Source organism: Chlorocebus sabaeus, chromosome 1 (assembly GCF_047675955.1).
Source record: "Chlorocebus sabaeus isolate Y175 chromosome 1, mChlSab1.0.hap1, whole genome shotgun sequence".
Lineage (NCBI taxonomy): Eukaryota > Metazoa > Chordata > Mammalia > Primates > Cercopithecidae > Chlorocebus > Chlorocebus sabaeus.
Genome location: NC_132904.1, coordinates 99,821,608 through 99,843,529, shown reverse-complemented (window position 1 = coordinate 99,843,529; position 21,922 = coordinate 99,821,608). Strand labels below are relative to the sequence as shown.

At 35.7% G+C, this 21,922-nt stretch overlaps 1 protein-coding gene across 3 annotated transcripts in view; it reads right to left on the bottom strand.

The window, feature by feature from the left end:
- The window catches only part of DYNC2H1 (dynein cytoplasmic 2 heavy chain 1), a 370,568-nt gene that overhangs the window by 124,581 nt on the left and 224,065 nt on the right, over positions 1 to 21,922 (bottom strand). The gene's annotated exons all lie outside the window — the stretch shown is intronic.

Sequence of the window (21,922 nt, the reverse complement as noted above, 5' to 3'; positions counted from 1 at the left end):
TTTATAAAAACAGAGACAAAAAATGTTGTCAACAGTTTATAATCATATTATCTTTCTTCAACTAGCTTAATATTTTACTGTTTAAGCAGTTTAAAAAAATAAAAGAACTTAAAGCTGGGGAAAAACGATTTTAAAATTATATACTGTAATGGCTTGTATTTGAAAGATGCTTCATTTGTTGTTGTTATTTGGATTTTTTTGAGACAGGGTCTCACTCAGTCACCGAGGCCAGAGTGCAATGGCGCAATCATAGCTCACTGCAGCTTCAAATCCCTGGGCTCCAGCAATCCTCCCATCTCAGCCTCCCTACTAGCTGGGATTACAGGTGTGTGCCACCATGCCTAGCTAATTTTATTTTCGGTAGAGACTATGTCTCAGTATGTCGTCCAGGCTAGTCTTGCACTCCTGGGTACAAGCAATCCTCCAACTTCGGCCTTCCAAAATGCTGGGATTATAGATGTGAGCCACCAGTCCTGGCCTAAAGCTGCCTCTTTACCCAGAAAGCTCTAATTACCCATAATTAATAACCACTTGGTGTCTCTATTTATTCATTTCTGAAATCTGGAATTGTTTTGATTTAAATTTCATAATGTCAAAATGCTGACAAAGATAGTTTCCTTAAAAATATGAAATGAATGGAAAAACAATAGTATAATAAACTGTCTAAAATGGTAAAGCAATAATTACTGATTGATAAATTATTTGTAAATGTTTTAATGCTCTACATTAACTTTAAGTTGTGATTTCAATGTTTCCTCTACACACAAGGCTCCAGTGAAAAAAGAATGGGTCAATCAATTCAAACAAGGCAAGGTAAATATTCCCTATTTAGGGCTTTCAATTCTATAATGTCCTTATTACCAGTTTATCACTATTCTCATCAAAATCAATTCACTCACTTTTTTTCTAAAATAATACTTAATGATTCCCATTTTAAGAACATTAATGAACCTTATTAATCATTTGTTAATTATCCAGAATATTACTAACTATGCTAAATATTAGGCTACAGATATTGTGATATATGTGTGTTTACATATATAAAATCAATGATGTATATATTGTTTTTCATATTATACCTAAATATTAAGATTGTTTTATCACATTGTCTTAAATAAACAAAATAAATCCAAAAAACCAGATATGTCTTCCTAAGTCAGTATTTTAAACTTCAAGATTTATAGCATGTTGACTAATTCTGTTTTCACTTTGGGAGAAATGTGATTTGTTTTTCCTTTTGTAACATATTGAACTATATTTCATATTTTGTTAGATTCTTACATCAGTAAAGTTCATAATAAAATCAGGGCCATAAATCTTTCAGAATGAATGTACAACTTAACTGTTAAACATCAATAATCATGCTGTTAAACTCAAGTTACTTCCAGAGTGTTTCACTGATTCTTAAAAACCTGTGATTCAGTGTTTGATTTTTTTTTTCTGATAAATTATTTTCATTTGCTCTAGCTGAATCATAAAATAGCACCTAATTTATCAGCTTTGCTACACTACAAAACACAACTAGTTGGTAGTCAGAAGAAGTGCTATTTTAACTCAAGTTTTGCTATTACTTATTTGTGTTTTAAATTTGTCAAACATGACAGAAAACAAATAAGAATGCAAAGAGATGTCTAAAGGAAAAAGTGCAAATTTTTTTATGCATGATGTTAAGACCTGTTTTAAGAATAAAATGTACACCAACCAAAAAAAGATGTCTTCTGTCCAAGAAAAATAACATGTGAGGATTTGTTTTTAAATAATACTATCATATTATAATTTTTAAGTAACAGGCAGTAATAAGAAAGGGAGTTCAAACGTATAATAACATTTTTATTAATGAGGACAGGGCTATAACTTGTATCAATGAACTATCTGTTTTTACAAAATCTAACACATATATTTATCTTTTTTATAAAGCATAGATAATAAAATATCTATTTTTCATATTTTAAACCAGTTAAATATAATTTTTTCATAATATTACTTTAAAATGGTATCAAAAGGGATAAAATTTCATTCATTAACGACATATTTACATCAATTCTTCCACTTTCTACCCATAATTAACAGCATGAATTATGCCACTGGCATGCTTTGGGTGATCTGTAAGAATTGTAAAGGAGCCAGACACAGTGGTTCACACCTGCAATCCTAGCAACTCAGGAGCCTGAGGTGGGGGGATTACTTGAGGCTAAGAGTTTGAGACTAACCTGGGCAACATATTGGGACCTCTTCTCTTAAAAAATTTTAAAAACACATTAGCCAGGTATGGTGGTATGCACCTGTAACTAACTACTGAGGAGGCTGAGCTGGAAAGACTGCTTGAACCCAGGAATTCCAAGCTGCAGTGTGCTACCATCACACCACTGTAACTCAAATCTACACGACAAAGCAAGACCCCATCTCTAAAAAATAAAACATTCAGAAAATAATATTTCAAAATGAAGAAATTATAGGAAAACCACAGAAGGTTTTGCCACTCCTACTTCACCTGTTGTCATTTCAAAGACCAATGAGAGACACTGCAGGAACACCTACCTTTTCTGAGCAATTGGTATGTTTCATTGTAAGACACTAAATTTTATATATGTTGTATTTTCCTTTGGATATCATGAAGCACCCCAAATGATTTTTGATCAAACAATACCGACTTTATAGAAAGTACAACCTTTTTTGTTTGTTTTGTCTTGTTTGGCATAAACTGTTTCCTTAGTTGTATTTTATTTTCCCATGCTAATTTTCTCTTACACTAATTTCCTCAACTACTGATTTTATCCTAGTAGATTATTTACGTTTTTGTTAGTCACTGCCAGTAATTCCTTTTTGGAATAAGAAGGAATATAAACACTAATTCTCATTTTATGGATGTCAAAGAAATTAAATAATTTACATTTTTGTTACAGGGAATACGCAGACGATTTCTGGAGAAAATTTTATGATAAAGCACATTTCAAAATTATGAATAAGCAAGAACATCAACAAAATGACTTAAAATTTATGACAGAATTTTCAAAGAAAATAATGAAAATCTTAAAGGCTAAAGCCAAAAAGGAGAAAAAATACAAAGACACAAAATAATAAATAAGATTTTTTAAACATGGAGAAGAAAATAAAAAGGCTTAATATATGCCTACTCAGCGTTATTACTATACAAAGAGCTAATAAAAGGAGACAGAGGTAATTTTTAAAAAGAAACTTCCTGTGAATTTTCCAGAACTGGTGAAAGACAATACTTCTCATATTCAGAAAAGTCAAAGAATCCCAACCAGAATAAATGAAATCACCTGGTACTGCCCAATGTAATTGCAGAACATTGAGGAAAAAAAAAGATATTACAAGAAGCTAGAAAGAAATAATAGATTATTCTAAACAAACACTTCCCAACTGCAACAACAGAAGACAAAACATGTTGACAAAAAGACTGTCAACCTAGAATTGTTATAAATTTAGCAAAATTATTTTTTGAGAAAATATAAAATATGAGTATTTTGAGACAAAACTGAGTGCAGCTTCACTATTTAAACCATGGGCACTAGCTAGAAGGAAATCATCAAAAAAAGAAAGTCTAATAAGTAAAAAGGAATGGTAAGCAGAGAAAATGTTTATGAAATTTATAAATCTATTGAAGTATGATCCCAATATACAACAGAAAAAAAAACACTGAAAAATAATCATATTTAAGTTGGGATAAAGTGAGCACAGTTAAAGCATTCTAAATCATCGTATTGTATGGAAGGATGGTACATTAAATTTTAGTATAACCATTGAGGGAAAAAATAAGTATAAACTTTCCAAAATAGAAAAAAAAAACCAATTTTTTTAAAAAAGGGAAAATGAATCTAAAAGAATGCAAACAAGGGTAGAGTAGAAGGCCCTTGGTCACAAAAAACAGCAGGCCAAACAGGAGTTTTTTTTTTTTTTTTTTGAGACGGAGCCTAGTTCTGTCGCCAGGCTGGAGTGCAGTGGTGCGATCTCAGCTCACCGCAACTCCCTGGTTCAAGCGATTCTCCTGCCTCAGCCTCCCGAGTAGCTGAGATTAGAGTCACGCATCACCATGCCACCAATTTTTGTATTTTTGGTAGAGACAGGGTTTCCCCATGTTGGCCAGGATGGTCTTGGTCTCCTAACCTCGTGATCTGCCAGCCTCGGCCTCCCAAAGTGCTGGGATTACAGGTGTGAGCCACCACACCCAGCCCAAAGGGGAGATTTTTTAAAAATGATATTAATGAATCCAAATAAATCAATAATTGCAGTAATTGATTACTTTAAAACAATTGCTAAACATTACTTAAAAACAACTAAAAATATGTTTATATGTTAATGGTTAAACATATGTATATATATTTAAAGTGGGTACCTAAAGCATAAGGACATTCGAAGTTAAAAGGTAATAGATTTCAAAGTTAAAAGGTAACCCTTTTATAGTAAACCTCAAGAAAATTTAAAGCAAAAAGTATTACGGGGAAAAAGCATCACTATCTATTGACATAATTCTAAGTATCTTTATATATATATATATACACACACACACACACACACACAGATACTTTGTCATTAAAAGTAATGGCAAAAACCGCAATTACTTTTGCACAACCTAATACTTAAAAACACAGATGTTGTAGATAATAAAATTACCAGAAGATACAGAGAAATAGAAATCTAGCATTATGTAGGACACTTAACGTGGGTTTCTCAGCAATTGGTAGATCACATACAGAACACATATGGAAAATTTGAACACAATCAACAAGCATGACCAAAGGACATATAGTACACCCAATATCTGGAGAACAAACAATCATTTTTTTAAAAAAAAAACTTAAGTTTCGGGATACATGTGCAGAACGTGCAGGTTTGTTACACAGGAAAATGTATGCCATGGTGGTTTGCTGCAGCTATCAACCCATTGCCTAGGTATTAAGCCCGGATTCATTAGCCATTTATCCTGATGCCCACACCCTGACAGGCCCTGTGTGTGTTGTTCCTCTCCCTGTGTCCATGTGTTCTCACTGATCAACTCCCACTTATGAAGGAGAACATATGGTATTTGGTTCTCTGTTCCTGTGTTAGTTTGCTGAGGATGATAACTTCTAGTTTCATCCATGTCCCTGCAAAGGACATGATCTCATTTCTTTTTATGGCTGTATAGTATTCCATGGTGTATATGTACCACATTTTCTTTATTCAGTCTATCAATGATGGGTATTGGGTTGATTCCATGTTTCCGCTATTGTGAACAGTGCTACAATAATTATCTGCATGCATGTATCTTTATAATGGAATGATTTATTATCCTTTGGGCATATACCCAGTAATGGGATTGCTGGGTCGAATGGTATTTCTGGTCCTAGATCTTTGAGGAATCCCTACACTGTCTTCCACAATGGTAAAACTAATTTACATTTTCACCAACAGTGTAAAAGCAAGAACATTCTTTCAAGCACACAGAGAACATTTAAGAACATCAGCCACATATTAGACCATAAAGCTAGTCTTAGCAAATTTAAGAGCTGATATCACACAGATCATATCTGACAACAGTGTAATTGTTAGAAATTGGTAAAATGTTACCAAAATTACCCCCCTACACTTGGAAATACAAAACACATTTCTAAATAACTCAAGGTCAAGTAAGCAATTTTAATAAAATTTTAAAATACTGTGTTCATGAAAAACCTACATATCAAAGTTTATACAATAGTGAATGGGCAGTTAATGAGATTCTGGAGGAAAATTATAGTAGCAAATCTTATGTTAAAAAGAAGCAATGCTAAAAATTGAGTAAAATTTATAAATTACACAGTTAAGAATATAGATGAAAGTTATCTATAACAATAAGGGCAAACAAAATTTAAATAGAAAACAGATACAAAAGAGATCAGAGGTTTTAAAAAGCCAAAAGTTGGTTCACTGAAAACACTAACAAGAGACTTCTTATCAGATTGAATGGTAGATAGCTACTGGTAAAATTAAAAATGGAAAAATTTTATTTTAAAATTCTACTTTTAAAGGAAATTACAGATATAGAAAATACTAAAAGATGCCATGAGATTATTTTAAACTTTATACCATAAAAAGTTGCAAATTTGGCTAATAGAGAAATTCTTAGGAATATGCAAATTAATAAAACAATCTCAAGAATGGTGGAGTTTTTCTAAGTGGGGCTAGAGTTGGTCAAAAAAATTAAATTAGAAGTTAAATATCTCAAAGTAAATCTCAGGCACCAATAGTTTACATGTAAGTTATATTAGGATTCTTTAAAACAAATACTTTTTGCACTTACTTTTTCAGAGACTAGAAATATGAGGCAACATTTTCCAAATAATGTTATAAAGGCTAGTAAAAATTTAATACCAAAGAAAATGTAAATTCAAAGACCAGTCTTACTCCTGAACACAGATTCAAGTAAATAAATTAACATCAAACAACATTTTAAAAAAGATATACAGGATGACACTGGATATATGGTTCAATCATAGAAACTATAATTCACATAAATTAAGGAAAAAAAATACGTAATCTTCTCAATATTTAGAGAAAACATGAACAATAAAATTCATCAATATATTCTTAACAAATTACCCCTAGCAAACTTAGCAAAGATTTGGGAGATTGTTATAATAATAGCCTTCGATAAATGATGCATTCCTACAATCACATCCTTTGCAACGTAATGTTCTTCTCCTCCCATTTCAAGACATATCTACTTCTCCACCATCTTGAATCTGGGCTGGATTTGCTTTGATTAACAGAATACAGCAAAAGCAATGTGTAATTTACAAAGCCTAGACTTCAAAAGGACATGCAGTGTACTTTCTGGACTTGAAACCCTGATATACCATCCTAGCATCCTGTAGACAAAAGGCCACATCAAGAACCAAGTCACCCTAGCTAATAGCCAGCACCATCTACAAATATGAGTAAGGCCATTTTGAACCTTCCAGCTCAACTCTCCAGATAAAGTCAACCTTACATGTAAGCTCAAGTGAAACTAAAAAGGAATAATCCAGCCAACCCACAGAATCATTTAAAAATCAGAAAACATTATTACTTCAAGTCACTAAGTTTTTTGTTTTTTTTTTTTTTTGAGACGGAGTCTCGCTCTGCCGCCCAGGCTGGAGTACAGTGGCCGGATCTCAGCTCACTGCAAGCTCCGCCTACCGGGTTCACGCCATTCTCCTGCCTCAGCCTCCCGAGTAGCTGGGACTACAGGCGCCCGCCACCGCGCCCGGCTAATTTTTTGTATTTTTAGTAGAGACAAGTCACTAAGTTTTGAGATAGTTTGCTGTAAAGTGAAGACTAAGAGAAGCACTGGGAATATTAGAAAACATTTTAAATTTGTGGACTAAATGTTTGTGTTCCCCCTAAAATCCATCTGTTGAAGCCCTAACTCCCATTATGGCTGTGTTTGGACAAGTGGCCTCTAAGGAGGTAATTAAGGTTAAATGAGGTCATAGGGGTCAGGGCCTGATCTGATAGGATTTGAGTCCCTGGAAGAAGAGACAATGGAGACCTCGCTCGCTCTCTCTCTCTCTGCACACATGTACAAATGAAAGGACGCATGAGGACCCAGAAAGAAGACAGCTGTCTACAAGCCTGGAAGAGCAGCCTCACCAGAAATTGAGTATGCTGTACCCTGATTTCAGACTTCTAGCCTCCAAAAGTGTGAGAAAATAAATTTCTGTTGTTTAAGCCACCCAATTTGTGGTATTTTGTTATAGAAGGCCAAGCCAACTAATACAACCTGATAAATGGTATCTATAAAATGAAGCAAATACCATAATAATAAAATGTTAAAAACCATTCCCTTTAAACTCATAGCAAGGTAAGGATGCCAACTCTCACTACGTTTATTCAACACTGTACATAAGGACCTACCTATCCCAAGAAGACAAATAAAGACAATTAAATGTCTAAGAATTATAAAGGAAAAACACTAAATCAGTTTTCTCAGATAATATAATTTGCAGAAAAAAAATTTAGAATACTTTTATGTTTACAATATGTATCTTCTGTTTTTGAAATGAATAGAAATTCATTAAACAATATTACATTTTTAACTTCAGCCCAAATATTCTATTTTAATGATTTTGGGGCCTCAAAAACCCTTGATAGTTTCATGCTCCCTGTGCATGCTTGGCCACGTACAATGATGATGTTTAACTGTGTTACCAAATACATCAGGATGTATCAAACCATATAAAATTTCCCTGTATACATAAAAATGCATACCCCCCAAAACCATATACTAACATGAGACAGGAGCATACGCAGTGGTTTATCTTTCTAATGTTAACATATGCAGGATAAAGGGGGAGGCGGGAAAACTTTTCTTTGTATTTCTCATGTCTCTAAAATATATTTACGCCAGTCACACACAAGACCAAATTGTAATTTATGTTGGTGATGTGTGAGATGAGATTTCACTCAAGATCAAAAGTGAAATGTACAGGCACTCTACCATGTTAAGAACTCACATCATCATTTTTCAAGGTAATATGACATTAAAAGCCTGGATATAAATCTCAGAAGATCCGCTAGTTAGTGCAATTTTAACATAGGCAAATTGAGAATGAACCTGTTATCGAAGGATATTTATTATAAATTCATACTCACACAATGAATATATCAGTTTTCAAATACTGAGCTATATTATTTGGAGTACTAGGCAGAACACTTCATTATAAATCATATATATTCCTATTCTGTGTATAACTGGTTAATACTAAATAAGATCTGGTATTAATTACTAAATTATATGAAATGCTATATCTGCCTTGAGATGATACTTTGTTGCACTCTGAATAATTAGCAGCTCTAACAATCCTGCTTACTAATAGTAAAAATATACTTTCGTTATTTATCAAAATACAAATAAGACACATGGAACATATAAATGCACTGTATCATGTGTATACACAACCAAATATGTGTAAGACCTCATCTCTCCTAATACATTCATCTATTTATTTTTAAAAATAATATCTATTATATATCACATTTGAAAACAGTTTTACAGTTAATTAAAAGATTAAACATATGACTGTCACATAATCTAGCCGTTCCACTACTGGGTATTTGGTCAAGGGAAATAAAAGAATATGTTCATATGAAGATATAAAATCAATGTTTAAATATTCATAGCAGCTTAATGTAGGAGCCTGCATTAATCCACTTTCATGCTGCTACGAAGAAATACCTGAGACCGGGTAATTTATAAAGGAAAGAGATATAATTGACTCACAGTTTTGCATGACTGAGGAGGCCTCAGGAAACTTACAATCATGGTGGAAGGGAAGCAAACATGTCTTTCACATGGAACAGGAGAGAGAAGTGCAGAGCAATGTAGGGGGAAAGCCCCTCATAAAACCATCAGATCTCATGAGAACTCACTCACGATCATGAGAACAGCCTGGGGGAAACTGCCTCCCAAAATCTAATCACCTCCCATGAGGTCCCTCCCTTCACATCTGGGAGATATGGGAACTACAATGCAAGATGAGATTTGGATGAGAGCACAGCCAAACCATATCAGAGCCAAAAACAAACTAATATCTTCAATGACTGAATGAATAAACAAATTGTGGTATATTCACACAATGGAATACTATTTAGCAATAAACAGAAAGAGCTCCTAATATATATAACATAGATGAATCTTATGATAATTGTGCTGAGTGAGAAAGAAACCATAAAGGAAATGGTAAACTGTATTGTTCTTTTATATAAAACTCTAGACAATGCAAACTAATCTATACTGATAAAAAAGAAATCAGTGGTTGCCTGGGAATAGGGGAGAAGAAACAGGAGGGAGTGCTAACAGAAAACTTTTGGGGGTAATGGGGATGTTCATTATCTTGATGTGGTGATAACCTCAAACATATATACATATTTCAAAAATTACCAAAATAAACACTCTAAATATGTGCTGTTTACTGAATGCTAATTAACCTCAATAAAGCTGTAAAAAGTAAAAAAAGATAATTATTAAAACAATGTTAGGCAGTTTACAGAATTATCAGGAAAGTTAAAAATTGGGCTAGGGTCAGTTAAACACTGGTTATTCTGGTGGGAAAAGGAAAGGAAAACCTGATAGTGCCACTGAACATAGAAGCTATGGCTTTTCCATCACCTTTGCCTTCAGTTCTGGATGTTACCAGGAATTATAACTTGCTAATTAGTGTTAAATAACAAACATTTTCATCACCTCAAAAATTATCTCTTGGTACTTTACAATCCCTCCCCCGTCTAATCTTTCCTCGCCTATCACTAGGCAATCACTGACTTCCTTTTACTCGGTGTAGGTTAGTTCGCCACTGCCTTTCAAGAGAGCAAAGATACTGCCTCTTTGATTCACTAGTTCCCTGTTCAGAAACTGGGGTTGGTGCCTGGCATGACTGTTCTTTAGCTATGAGGGCGACTTGAAAATTGTTTGCTATTTTCAACATTGCAGTAATAGGGGATGCTACCTCCCACCCAAGACTTTTTTGGAGAAAAGTGCTAATAGCTGTGTAAAAGAAAGTACTAAAAGGTGGGTGACAAGGTCAAGAACATACATGTAAATATATATGACATTTTAAAAACTTTAAATATTAATTTTACTATGAACATTTCCAAAGATACACAAAAATTGATTTTTATTATGAACATTTTCAAAGAAACCCAAAGATACCCATAATGTAGATTCAACAACTGTCAACACTTTCCTGCACTTGCTTCATTCATCTCCCTTTTGTTATTATTCCTTACGTGTTTTAAAACACATCCCAGACCACATGTTATTTAACTCCTACATACTCAGTATGTATCTCTAAAGAAAAAAAATGATATAACTACTATAATGCCATTACTTCTCCCAAGAAACAAAAAATTAATTGACATCATATTAATGGCACCCAGCCCATATTTAAATTTCTCTGACAGTCTCAAAATTTGTTTTAATTGAATTGCTTAAATCAGGATTCACAGAAAGGTCATAAATTGTTATGTATTATAAGTCTTATTAATATAGAGAAGTCCTTCTCGCTTGCCTCTTTTGCCTGCCATTAACCTGTTGATTAAACTGAGTTCGTTATCTTGCAAACGGTCCCACATTCTGGTTCTAGTGTTGTCATTTACCTTGTTCTTTTACACCTGTTTCCTGTTAATGGTAAATTGGTTCTAAAACTTGATTAGGCTCAGGTTTACTCTTTTTGAAAGAATACTTTTGGAAATTGTACTTCATATTTCATCACGTTCGGAGGCGCATAGTGTCTGAATGCCTCCTCTTTCTGATGCAAAGATTGATCACAGGGTACAGGTGGTGACAGCTTATCCTTCTCTTGCAAACACCCCCGTAAACCTTCCATCTAATGGGTTCAACCTCTGATAATCACTGTCTGAACCAATTATTTTATTAGAGTTTGTGAAATAATGACTTTTCAAATTTCATCACTACTGCCATATTTATTATCAGAATTATTCAATAAGGAAGAGTTTTATCAACTTTTCTTTCGTTATCTTGAAATATAATTCACAAAGGAAAGATAAGTACATAGTTCTTTCCCTTTAACTGCATTTTCAAAGAGACACTTTTATATAAAAGTTTGAAAATCAAGTCTATGATATTAGTAAATATATGATTTCTACATAAATATTCAAAAGGAAAAATGTAACATCATTCTGTATTTTTTTACAAAATGAAATGGACTGGTGATATCCTTCAGTCAACTTGCTTTTGTCTAATGGTCTTAGAACTCAAAATATGAAAGGTATTCAAATTCAGATTTGCCTACAATTAGAAATCAGAAGTTATTACACTGTGTATAAAGGTACAAATACATTATCTCTTGCTGATGGTGCTATTGGCTAAGTTGTGGCTAAAAATATGCTCTTGAAATATGGGATAATATATTCAAATAGAGTATATCTGAGAAAAAATGGGAACTTAAGCTTTCCAATTTCAAAAATGAATTTACCAGGAACTTGTGACTTTTCTAATAACTGATGAAAAACCATTTGAGTCAGGATAACCACAGCTGCTGAATATGAGTAACTACAGCTGCTGGGTTCATAAAAGCCATTCGATGCAATGATGCTAAAATTATTACACTAGCAATTAATCTTCAAATCTTTGGCAATAGAAAAGTCATTACATTTTAAGAATAAATATAACAGGTTTTTAAAATTTTGCCATGAAATTGCTATTGAAACTATGAAAAAAATAATAAAGTTCTGGAGCTTCAAAGTATGTTTAGGAGAAAATAAGTGAATATGTAGCTAGCACACAGAAATATGTAGCTCTTATACAAAACCATATATAACTTTTACAGAACTAAAGCTAATCAGAAATTTTATTAATAACAATTGCCTCCCCAAACCTGCTACCATTTTGAGCAACAGCATTAGCTTACTGTAACTGTTTTCTAACATCTCTTTTTGCTTTAAGTCTTACTCCCCAGTAGTCTATTCTCTAGAAAACATACTTTGCCAGAGTAATCTAGTTATTTTCATGGCTCACAAGACTTATAACCTAGTCCACCTCCACTCCAGCTACCTCCCATCCTCATATCCCACCACTCCCCTTGTCCCTCACTGTGCTTAAGCCACATCAGCCTCATTGCTGTTTTTCCAATAGAAAAAGCAGGAGTGGCTGAAGAACATATGGAAAGATGCATACTGTCTCCATAGCAATAAAAAATGTGAATCAAGATCACAATGAAGTACCATTTTAACCCACCAGACTGGCAACAATAAAGGCATCCCAAAATACCAAATACTAGTAGGATTAAAAGGATGAAGATACTACATACTGTTCACACAAGAGTGAATTAGTACAACCACTAAAAACAATTTGACATAACAATTCTATTCCTAAGCATACTCTAGAGAAACTCTTGAGCTTATGCAGTAGGGAGACACAGCCACAAATGTTTCTAGTAGCATTGTGTCAACAGTCAAAAAAAAAAAAAAAAAAAACCTGGAGTAACACAAATGTCCGTCAATAGGGGAATGGATACACAAATTGTGCTATATTTACATAATGAAATATTGTACAATAAGAATAAAGAATGAAACAGCCAAACCAACCACAATAATGAATCTCAGACAGAGGTGAAGGAAGAAAGCTAGCCCTAGGATATCCCTCACAATACTGCTTTATAATGTTCAAAAAATAAGCAAAACAAACTATGTTTTTAGGCACAAATGCATGTGTGAGAGATTGAAAGAATGCATGCACATAATAGAACTATTAAAAAAATATGTAAAACCACAAAAAGAGTTTTAAACAAAACAGTCAGAATGGTGGGTCCTTCAGCAGAATGGGAGGGGGATTGAATAGAAGAAAATCACGTAAGTTGATGCAAGTTATGGTAATATCTTAATTCTTGGGTGAAGTTATTGGTTCATGGGTTTCATTATATCCTCATGCTCTTAATGTTTTAATTACTTATTAATATATTAATGTTACATATATATATATATATTTTGAGACAGAGTCTCACTCTGTCACCAGGCTGGAGTGCAGTGGCATGATCTTGGCTCACTGCAAGTTCTGCCTCCTGGGTTCACACCATTCTCCTGCCTCAGCCTCCCAAGTAGCTGGGACTACAGGCACCCGCCACCACGCCTGGCTAATTTTTTGTATTTTTAATAGAGATGGGGTTTCACTGTGTTAGCCAGAATGGTCTTGATCTCCTGACCTCGTGATCTGCCCACCTTGGCCTCCCAAAGTGCTGGGATTACAGGCGTGAGCCACCGCACCTGGCCTATTCTTTTATATATATAATTGTTATATTTTGAAATGATAGTAAAAATTCAAAATCAGAATAAGATATAAATGTACTAAGAAGTCTTTCAAAAACAAAGCAGGTTAAGGAGAATAAGTGGAACTAAGTGTTGGGGGAGGTTGCTATATTATATAAACGCTCAAAAAAGGTCTGTTTGATAAGGTAACACTCAGAAACCAGAGGGAGTAATAGACTAAGCCATTCAGATATCTAGGGTATGAATGTTCCAGACAAAAGGAACAGAAGGTATGAAGGCTCTAAGGCAGAAACCCAAGGGAAGTGTAGCAGGTGTGGCTGCAACAAAGTGAGCAAGAGGAAGATCAGAGGACAAAGGCAATAAGGGAGCAGAAGGCCTAAGGATGGAGGATCTCATAAGTCTCTATAATGAATGCATTTATTCTGAATTAGATGGGAAATGACTGGAGGAAAAATGACTATTTCTTTTACCATCTATAGAATACGAAAATGTCTAACCTATTATTAGAATATCTTATTTCATGGATAGAGTTGCACTGATTTAAGATTATAAGGAAGTCAGCCCAGAGACTCAGTCTTATTTGCCTCTATCAAAAATCACTACAGAAAGATTTCGTGTTTATGTAAATGCTGATTCAAATGACTTTTAAAACATTTTTCTGGGTTACATAGGGTACTGACAAGATGCACAAAAGTCAAAAGGGTCTGCACCAAAGTTTCACAGTGTTTATCTCAGATTGCTCCAGAAATTCATTGACTCCTAAAAGTGACAGAGTAGTTTTGCTGAAGACTATTCTAAGAACTATACTTAATCATTTCCCTGAATTTATTAATTCCATAAATCACAGGTAGAAATTGAAGTGTGCAGTCTTAAGTAAGATATGGAATAATATGACACTTTTTTCTTATAGCCATGAAACCAAATCACAAATTCAATATAGAAAAAGCACTTTTTGGGGAGATTTGTTCATCTAAATGGAAGCACAAAACTGGCAGTTACCAAATTTCAGAAAGTCCTAAGTTCAAAACACTCATTTGAAGAAAACAAAGTTTTATTTTATTTTATTTTATTTTATTTTATTTTATTTTATTTTATTGACAAGGTCTTGGTCTGTTGCCTGGACAGGAATGCAGGGGCATTGTGTCCGGAGTTGATTCTGGAAATGATGCCTTTTGTCCTCACTTCTCATCATATGAATAGGAAGGATATCATTTCTGAGGCTCCCCACATCCTAGCTTTGGGAATAGCTTTTGTTAGGCCTGCTTGCATAAGGAAGGATCCTAAAATTCCAGATAGTCTCCGCCCCCAATGGGGCTTTGGGCAAAAATTATATCTTTCTGATTGGTGACCCCAGGTACCTAAAGAAAGGAACAGAGTCCTGAAATTTATACTAGAAATAATTCTTATAGGAGAAATTTAAAAAGCACCAGAGACAGGGAGTGGTTTTTAGATGTGGGACTAGCCTCAGAGAAGAGAGGTGGGAGGAAGTTTGTCTGACAGGCATTAGGACCCGGGAGGTAAGGGTCAGAATAGATAGGATAGATGGGCGAGTCAGGCTTGGTCAATGTAACTTTGAGAGCTCTGCTCATGGCTACAGGGTCAACAAACTTTTTGTTGGGACCCTGGAGCCTAGTGGCTTTCCTCTCTGTCGACCCTTGGCTCAGCCCTTAAGTACAGGAAAAGCCAGAAGCTGGTTCCAGGCAAACCAACACTCCCAACTCCGAACAGTCAGGGGTTATTAGAGAGCCTTTTACCAGAAAGCCTGACACCCATGTTTTTAGTCCAGTGGCTGCGCTAGTTGCTTTTAACTGGCCTGGCGGACAGGTGCCTGGTGTTTAGCCCCCGAATTATAAGGAAAAACAGAACAGAATAGCAAGCGAAAGGGGTCTGATGGTATTCACTGCTTGGCAATATCCCAGACAAGCCCCCAAGATGTGTCTGGAGTTGGTTCCTTCCGGTGGGTTCGTGTTCTCACTGACTTCAAGAATCAAGTCATGGACCTTTGTGGTATTACAGCTCTTAAACGTGGTGCTGACCCAAAGAGTGAGCAGCAGCAAGATTTATTGTGAAGAGTGAAAGAACAAAGCTTCCACAGTGTGGAAAGGGACCAGAGAAAGTTGCCACTGCTGGCTGGGTGGCCAGCTTTCATTCCCTCATTTGTCCCCACCCATGTCCTGCTGATTGGTCCATTTTACAGGGTGCTGATTGGTCCATTTTACAGAGTGCTGATTGGTCCATTTTAGAGGGTGTGGATTGGTGCATTTTACAAACCTCTAGCTACAGAGTGCTGATTGGTGCGTTTTTACACAGCACTGATTAGTGCATTTTACAAAACTCTTGTAAGACAGAAAAGTTTTCCAAGTCCCCACTTGACCCAGGAAGTCCAGCTGGCTTCACCTCTCAGCATGATCACGGATCACTTCACCCTCAACCTCCCAGGCTCAAGTGTTCCTCCCACCTCAGTCTCCCAAGCACCTGAGACTATAGGCATATGCCACCACACACAGCTAACTTTTTTATTTTTTGTAGAGAAGGGGTTCTCACTATGTTGCCCAGGTTGAAATAAAAATGTTTCAAAGAACTGGATTCCTGGAAATAGCCTACAATAGCAAGAACTGAAATAATTCAAGAAACCTGGGTTATACTGCAGAGCTTATTGTTTACAAGTGTACAACATTAGGAACTCAGTATCTAAGTTTGGAATCAATTATTTCTAAAGTTCGTTCCAGGAGTACTTTACTAAGTTTTTAAAATTCTGAACCTATAGTCAAATGAGAAATGTGACTCTATTTGGGCCAGATTTTAGAAAAGAATCAGATATACAGATTTGATGACATTTAGGATACCGAAATTAGCAATTCTTTACAGTTTCTTCGAAGTACAGATACTCCTAAAATTAAGGGTGCCTAAGAATTGCCCCAAAAGTTTGTAAAAAAAATATAGATTCCTGAGCCCCACTTCAAGATAGTCTAATTTTACAGATGTGGGATAGAACTTAGGAATCTACCTTGTAAACTAACTTCCCAGATAATACTTATATAAGTAGCCAACCACACTACACTGAGAGAAATTGCCCATATTTTAATTTAACTGGAAAGGCAATTATGACAGCTTAAGGATTACTTTAAATAATCTCAATGTGCAACTATGGATTTAACAACTGTTAAATTTTAAAAGAGGGGGGAAGTAAAGAAAAAAGCTGTTAAGTGATCTGAGTTTTGCTTTTACAATCTTATGGAAACAAATCTAGGAAAGAGAAATAGAAAGCAAGAGAATTATTTGAATAGTTTAGCACTTACGGATCTCCTGCCAAGATTTTGAATGAATTGATTCCATAAAGAAGTGAAGTATACAGATAGCAGCTGGGTGCTACTGTTAAATTTAACAGCATAGTTATGGGACACAGCAGCTTTCAAAATAATCAAGTAGACAGCCTTGTCACTTCTTTGACTGTATAACTCTGGCTTTAAGAAATGGTTTCACCAATCATGTTAAAGCTTTGTGTTCCTCATTGATTTTATATACTTAATGCCCAAATTCTGCTTAGAGTTTTAAATCTCTAACCTTTGTAACTATTACGAGCTTTCTTAATCATTCATATGGTCATACTGACTTGCTTTACAACTATAATTTGTTTTTTATGCCATTACTTTGTTTGTTCTTGGCAGAGTGAAGCAACTACCTCACCTCCACCAGAATCAATGGCCAGTGCAGCTATTACATTTTGAAATTGCTGGCCAGACAGTAGTTATGAGAGTTGTACTAAAACACAGCCTCAGAATCCAAGAGTTTAATATACTATCATGAGTTTCAGATATCCAGGTACCAAGGTATTAAGATGAGCAATGAACATAAATTCTACTTAGTCTTTAAATCAATATTTACCATAAAATGTGACAGGACTTTAAATAATACTGAAGAAGTGAACAACTTCATTAAATACCAAATTACCTAATTATTTTTATCCAATATTTTACTTGCACATAAATACTTTAGCAATAAAGTTTACTGCTGTGAAGAATTACTGAGGATAGAAGCTAAAGATAAGGCTTCATAGGCAGATGACGTAAATGCAAAATATTGATTTTAATGTCAAGATTTTCTTAACGTCAAAATGTCAAATTTTATTCAGGCTTCCCTATCTGTAGAATGCAAAAAAAAAACAAAAAAACAAAAAAAATACGTTTGTAATTAAGATCTGACTTTAGACAAGGGCAAAACAAGACGACCAAACAGAACCCTCCAGTAATCATGCCCCATGCAGGAACACCAAATTAAACAACTATCAACACAAGAAAACACTATTATAAAAACAAAAAAATCAGGTGTGCAATCACAGTATCTAACTTTAATAACAAAGGGAGAGGCATTTAAAAGGGTAGGAAGGATAACCTAGGTAACCTTGCATTATCTACAACATCCCTCCCCCAAACCCAGGCGGCATAGCACTGATAATCTATGTGTTTGGAAGAGGGAGAGTGAAGTGAGCGTGGGATGCTGCACTGGAACTCAGTACTGCCCTATCACAATGGAATACAACACTGGGCAGAATTCTGCCAGTGCTCAGAGAGGAGGCATACAGACCATCCCTGGGCCAGAGGGAAGGCCTCTATCATCAGAAAGAGAAAGCCAAGTCTCAGCCTACTTCAACATCTGCAGAATAAAGTGGCCTGGGCCTCTAATAAATTTGAGAGGCAGTTGGGCCAGAGCAACTATAGTACTTGCGCAAGCCCCAGTGCTGCACTGGCATCAGAGACAGGGCTTGAAGTGCAATCCAGCATGACGCTGGCTCCAGTGATGACCTCTCCCTCAACTCCAGGCAATGCAATGCAGAGACTCTTTCCACTTGTGGGAAAGAGGGGAAAGAATACAGAAGACTTTGTCCTGCAACTGAATACAAGCTCAGCTGTAGTAAAACACAAAAACCCAAACACAAATAGAATCCTAAAGCCTTCAATTGCAGGTCTTTGCTCTGGAATGGTGTTTCTTGACCCACCCAAAGCCAGAAGGGAATCTACAACTCTGGTGGGATAAACTGACTCCTAGCAGAACTCACCACTTGATAAGTGGCCTCCAGCCTTGAATAAACACATCAGTAGCAGCCACGTGGTGTTGGCCATGGGCCTTGGGTGACCCCTGGTGGAAGCTGCACTGATCTGGGAGGCCTCTGGCTTTCATGGTGATCTAATGCAGTCAACTGTGCTGAGCACAGGAGTGCAGGTATCACCCCTCACCCAACTCAAGGCAGCCAAGCATAAAGACCCCTTCCACTTGGGGGAAAGCGTGGGAAGAGCAAGAGACTCTGCCTGGGAACACAAGGAATTCTGCCTTACCTTGCACAACTCCACCAAGGCTGTATATCTAGGGGTCTGTAGGGGTCACAGCATACCTGGGTTAGGGCACCTGGTAATGCTAAAATGGCTGTAGTAGCTGCAGGCTTTGGTAACAACACTCAATTATATTTGAAATCTTCAAAGCCCACTCAAGGACAGGTACAAACAACGCCATAACACAAAGATGGAAATAAATATCTAACACTTCAATGCCCAGACAATGATGAATGTCCATAAGCATCAAGAACAACTAGGAAAACATGACCTCACCAAACACACTAAATAGGGCACCTGTGACCAATCCTGGAGTGATGAAGACATGTGACCTCAGGCAAGAAATTCAAAACAGCTGTCTTCATGAAGCTCAACAAACTTCAGGATAACACAGAGAAGGAATTCTCAGACAACTTTAAGAAAGAGATTCAAATAATTTTAAAAATAAATAAAACAAAATTCCTGGCTAAAAAAATTCAGTTGACAAACTGAAAAATACATCAGTGTCTAAACAGTAGAACTGATCAAGCAGAAGAAGAATTGGTGAGCTTGAAAAGAGGCTATATGAAAATACACAGAGAAACTGAAGAGTACACAAAAACATGGAAAGATATCTTATATGCATGGCTTGAAAGAATTAATATCGTAAAAATGACCATATCACCCAAATTCAGTGCAATCCCTACCAAAATCTCAAGGACATTCTTCACAGAAATAGAAAAAAAAATCCTAACATTTATATAGAACCATAAAAGATCCAGAATACCTAAAGCAATCATGAGCAAAAAGAACAAAACTAGAGGAATCATACTTCCTGACTCCAAATTATACTAGAAACCTATAGCAGCCAAAATAGCATGGTAGGGGCGTAAAAACACACATAGAGCAATGAAAGAGAGCAAGGAACCCAGTTATAAATCCACGCATTTACAACCAACTCACCTTCAATAAGTGCCAACACGTTGAGAAAAGAACTACAAATGGTGCTGGGAAAATGGGATATCCTTATGCAGAGGAATTAAACTGGACAGCTGTCTCTCACCATATACAAAAATCAAATCAAAATGGATTAAAGACTTAAATATAATACCTGAAACTGTGAAACTACTAGAAGAAAACACTGGGGAAATGCTTCAGGGCACTAATCTGGACAAAGATTTCTTGAATAAGACTTCAAAAGCACAAGAAACCAAAGCAAAAATGGACAAATGGGATCATGTCAAGCTTAAAAGCTTCTGCGCAGCAAAGAAAACAATCAACAAAGAGACAATCTGAAGAACAGGGGAAAATATACGCACACTATTCAACTGACAAGAGATTAGTAACAAGAATATATAAGCAATTCAAACAATTCAATAGCAAAGTAACAAATAATCGGATTAAAAAACAGGCAAAAGATCTCAACAGACATCTCTCAAAAGAAGACATACACATGATCAACAGGTAGAGAAAAAAATCCTCAACATCACTACTCATCAGAGAAATGCAAATCAAAACCACAGTGAGATATCATCTCACCCCAGTTAAAAGAGTTTTTATCAAAAAGACAAAAAAATAATGGATGCTGGGGAGGATGTAGAGAAAGGAGAATCTTCATACACAGTTGGAAGGTAAATTAGTAAGCTACTATGGAAACAGTATGGATGTTCCTTTAAAAACCAAAAATAGAAATACTATATTGTCCAGTGCCAAGACCAGCTTGGTCATGGAGACCCTAACCCAGCGGCGCTAGAGGAGTTAAAGACACACACACAGAAATACAGTGTGTTGAGTGAGAAATCAGGGGTCTCATAGCCTTCAGAGCTGAGAGCTTTGAACAGAGATTTACCCACATATTTACTGACAGCAAGCCAGTGATAAGCCTTGTTTCTACAGATTATAGATTAACTAAAAGTATTTCTTAGGGGAAACAAAGGGATGAGCCGAAATAAAGGGATGGGCTCTGGTTAGTTATCTGCAGCAGGAACATGTCCTTAAGGCACAGATCACTCATGCTATTGTGACTAAGGAATGCCTTTAAGCAGTTTTCCACCCTGAGTGGGCCAGGTGTTCCTTGCCCTCATTCCCGGTAAACCTGTAACCTTCAGTGTGGGCGTCCTGGCCATCATGAGAGCATGTCACAGTACTGCAGAGATTTTGTTTATGGCCAGTTTTGGGGCCAGTTTACGGCCAGATTTGGGGGCCTGTTCCCAAAAGTCCAGCAATCTCACTGCTGGGTATACATCCAAAAGAAAAGAAATCAGTATATTGGAAAGGTATCTGCACTCCTGTGTTTATTACGGCAGTATTCACAATAGTCAAGATATGGAATTGACCTAAGTGCCCATCAACAGATGAATGGATAAAGAAAAAATATGGTACAAATAAACAACAGAATATTATTTCACCATAACAAAGAAAAAAATCTTGTCACTTGCGAAACATGGATAGTACTGGAAGACATTATATTAAGTGAAATAAGCCAGGTACAGAAAGACAAATACTGCATGTTCTCACTCATACCCGGGAGCTAAAAAAGTTGATCTCATGGAGATAGAGAGTAGAATAACAGTTACCAGAAATTGGGTAGGGTATGTATAGGGTTGGGAGGGAGATTAGGATAAAAAGGGGGTTGGTTAATGGGTACAAAAATACAGTTATATAGTAGTAATAAGACCTAGTGTTTGGTGGCACAACAGGGAAACTACAGTTAATAATAATTTATTATATATTCCAAAATAACTACAGAAGTGGATTTGGAATGTTCTCAATGCAAAAAGGTGACAAATGTTTGAGGTGACGGATATTGCAATTCCCTGATTTGATCATTACACAGTGTATGCTTTTATCAAATATCATATGTACCCCAT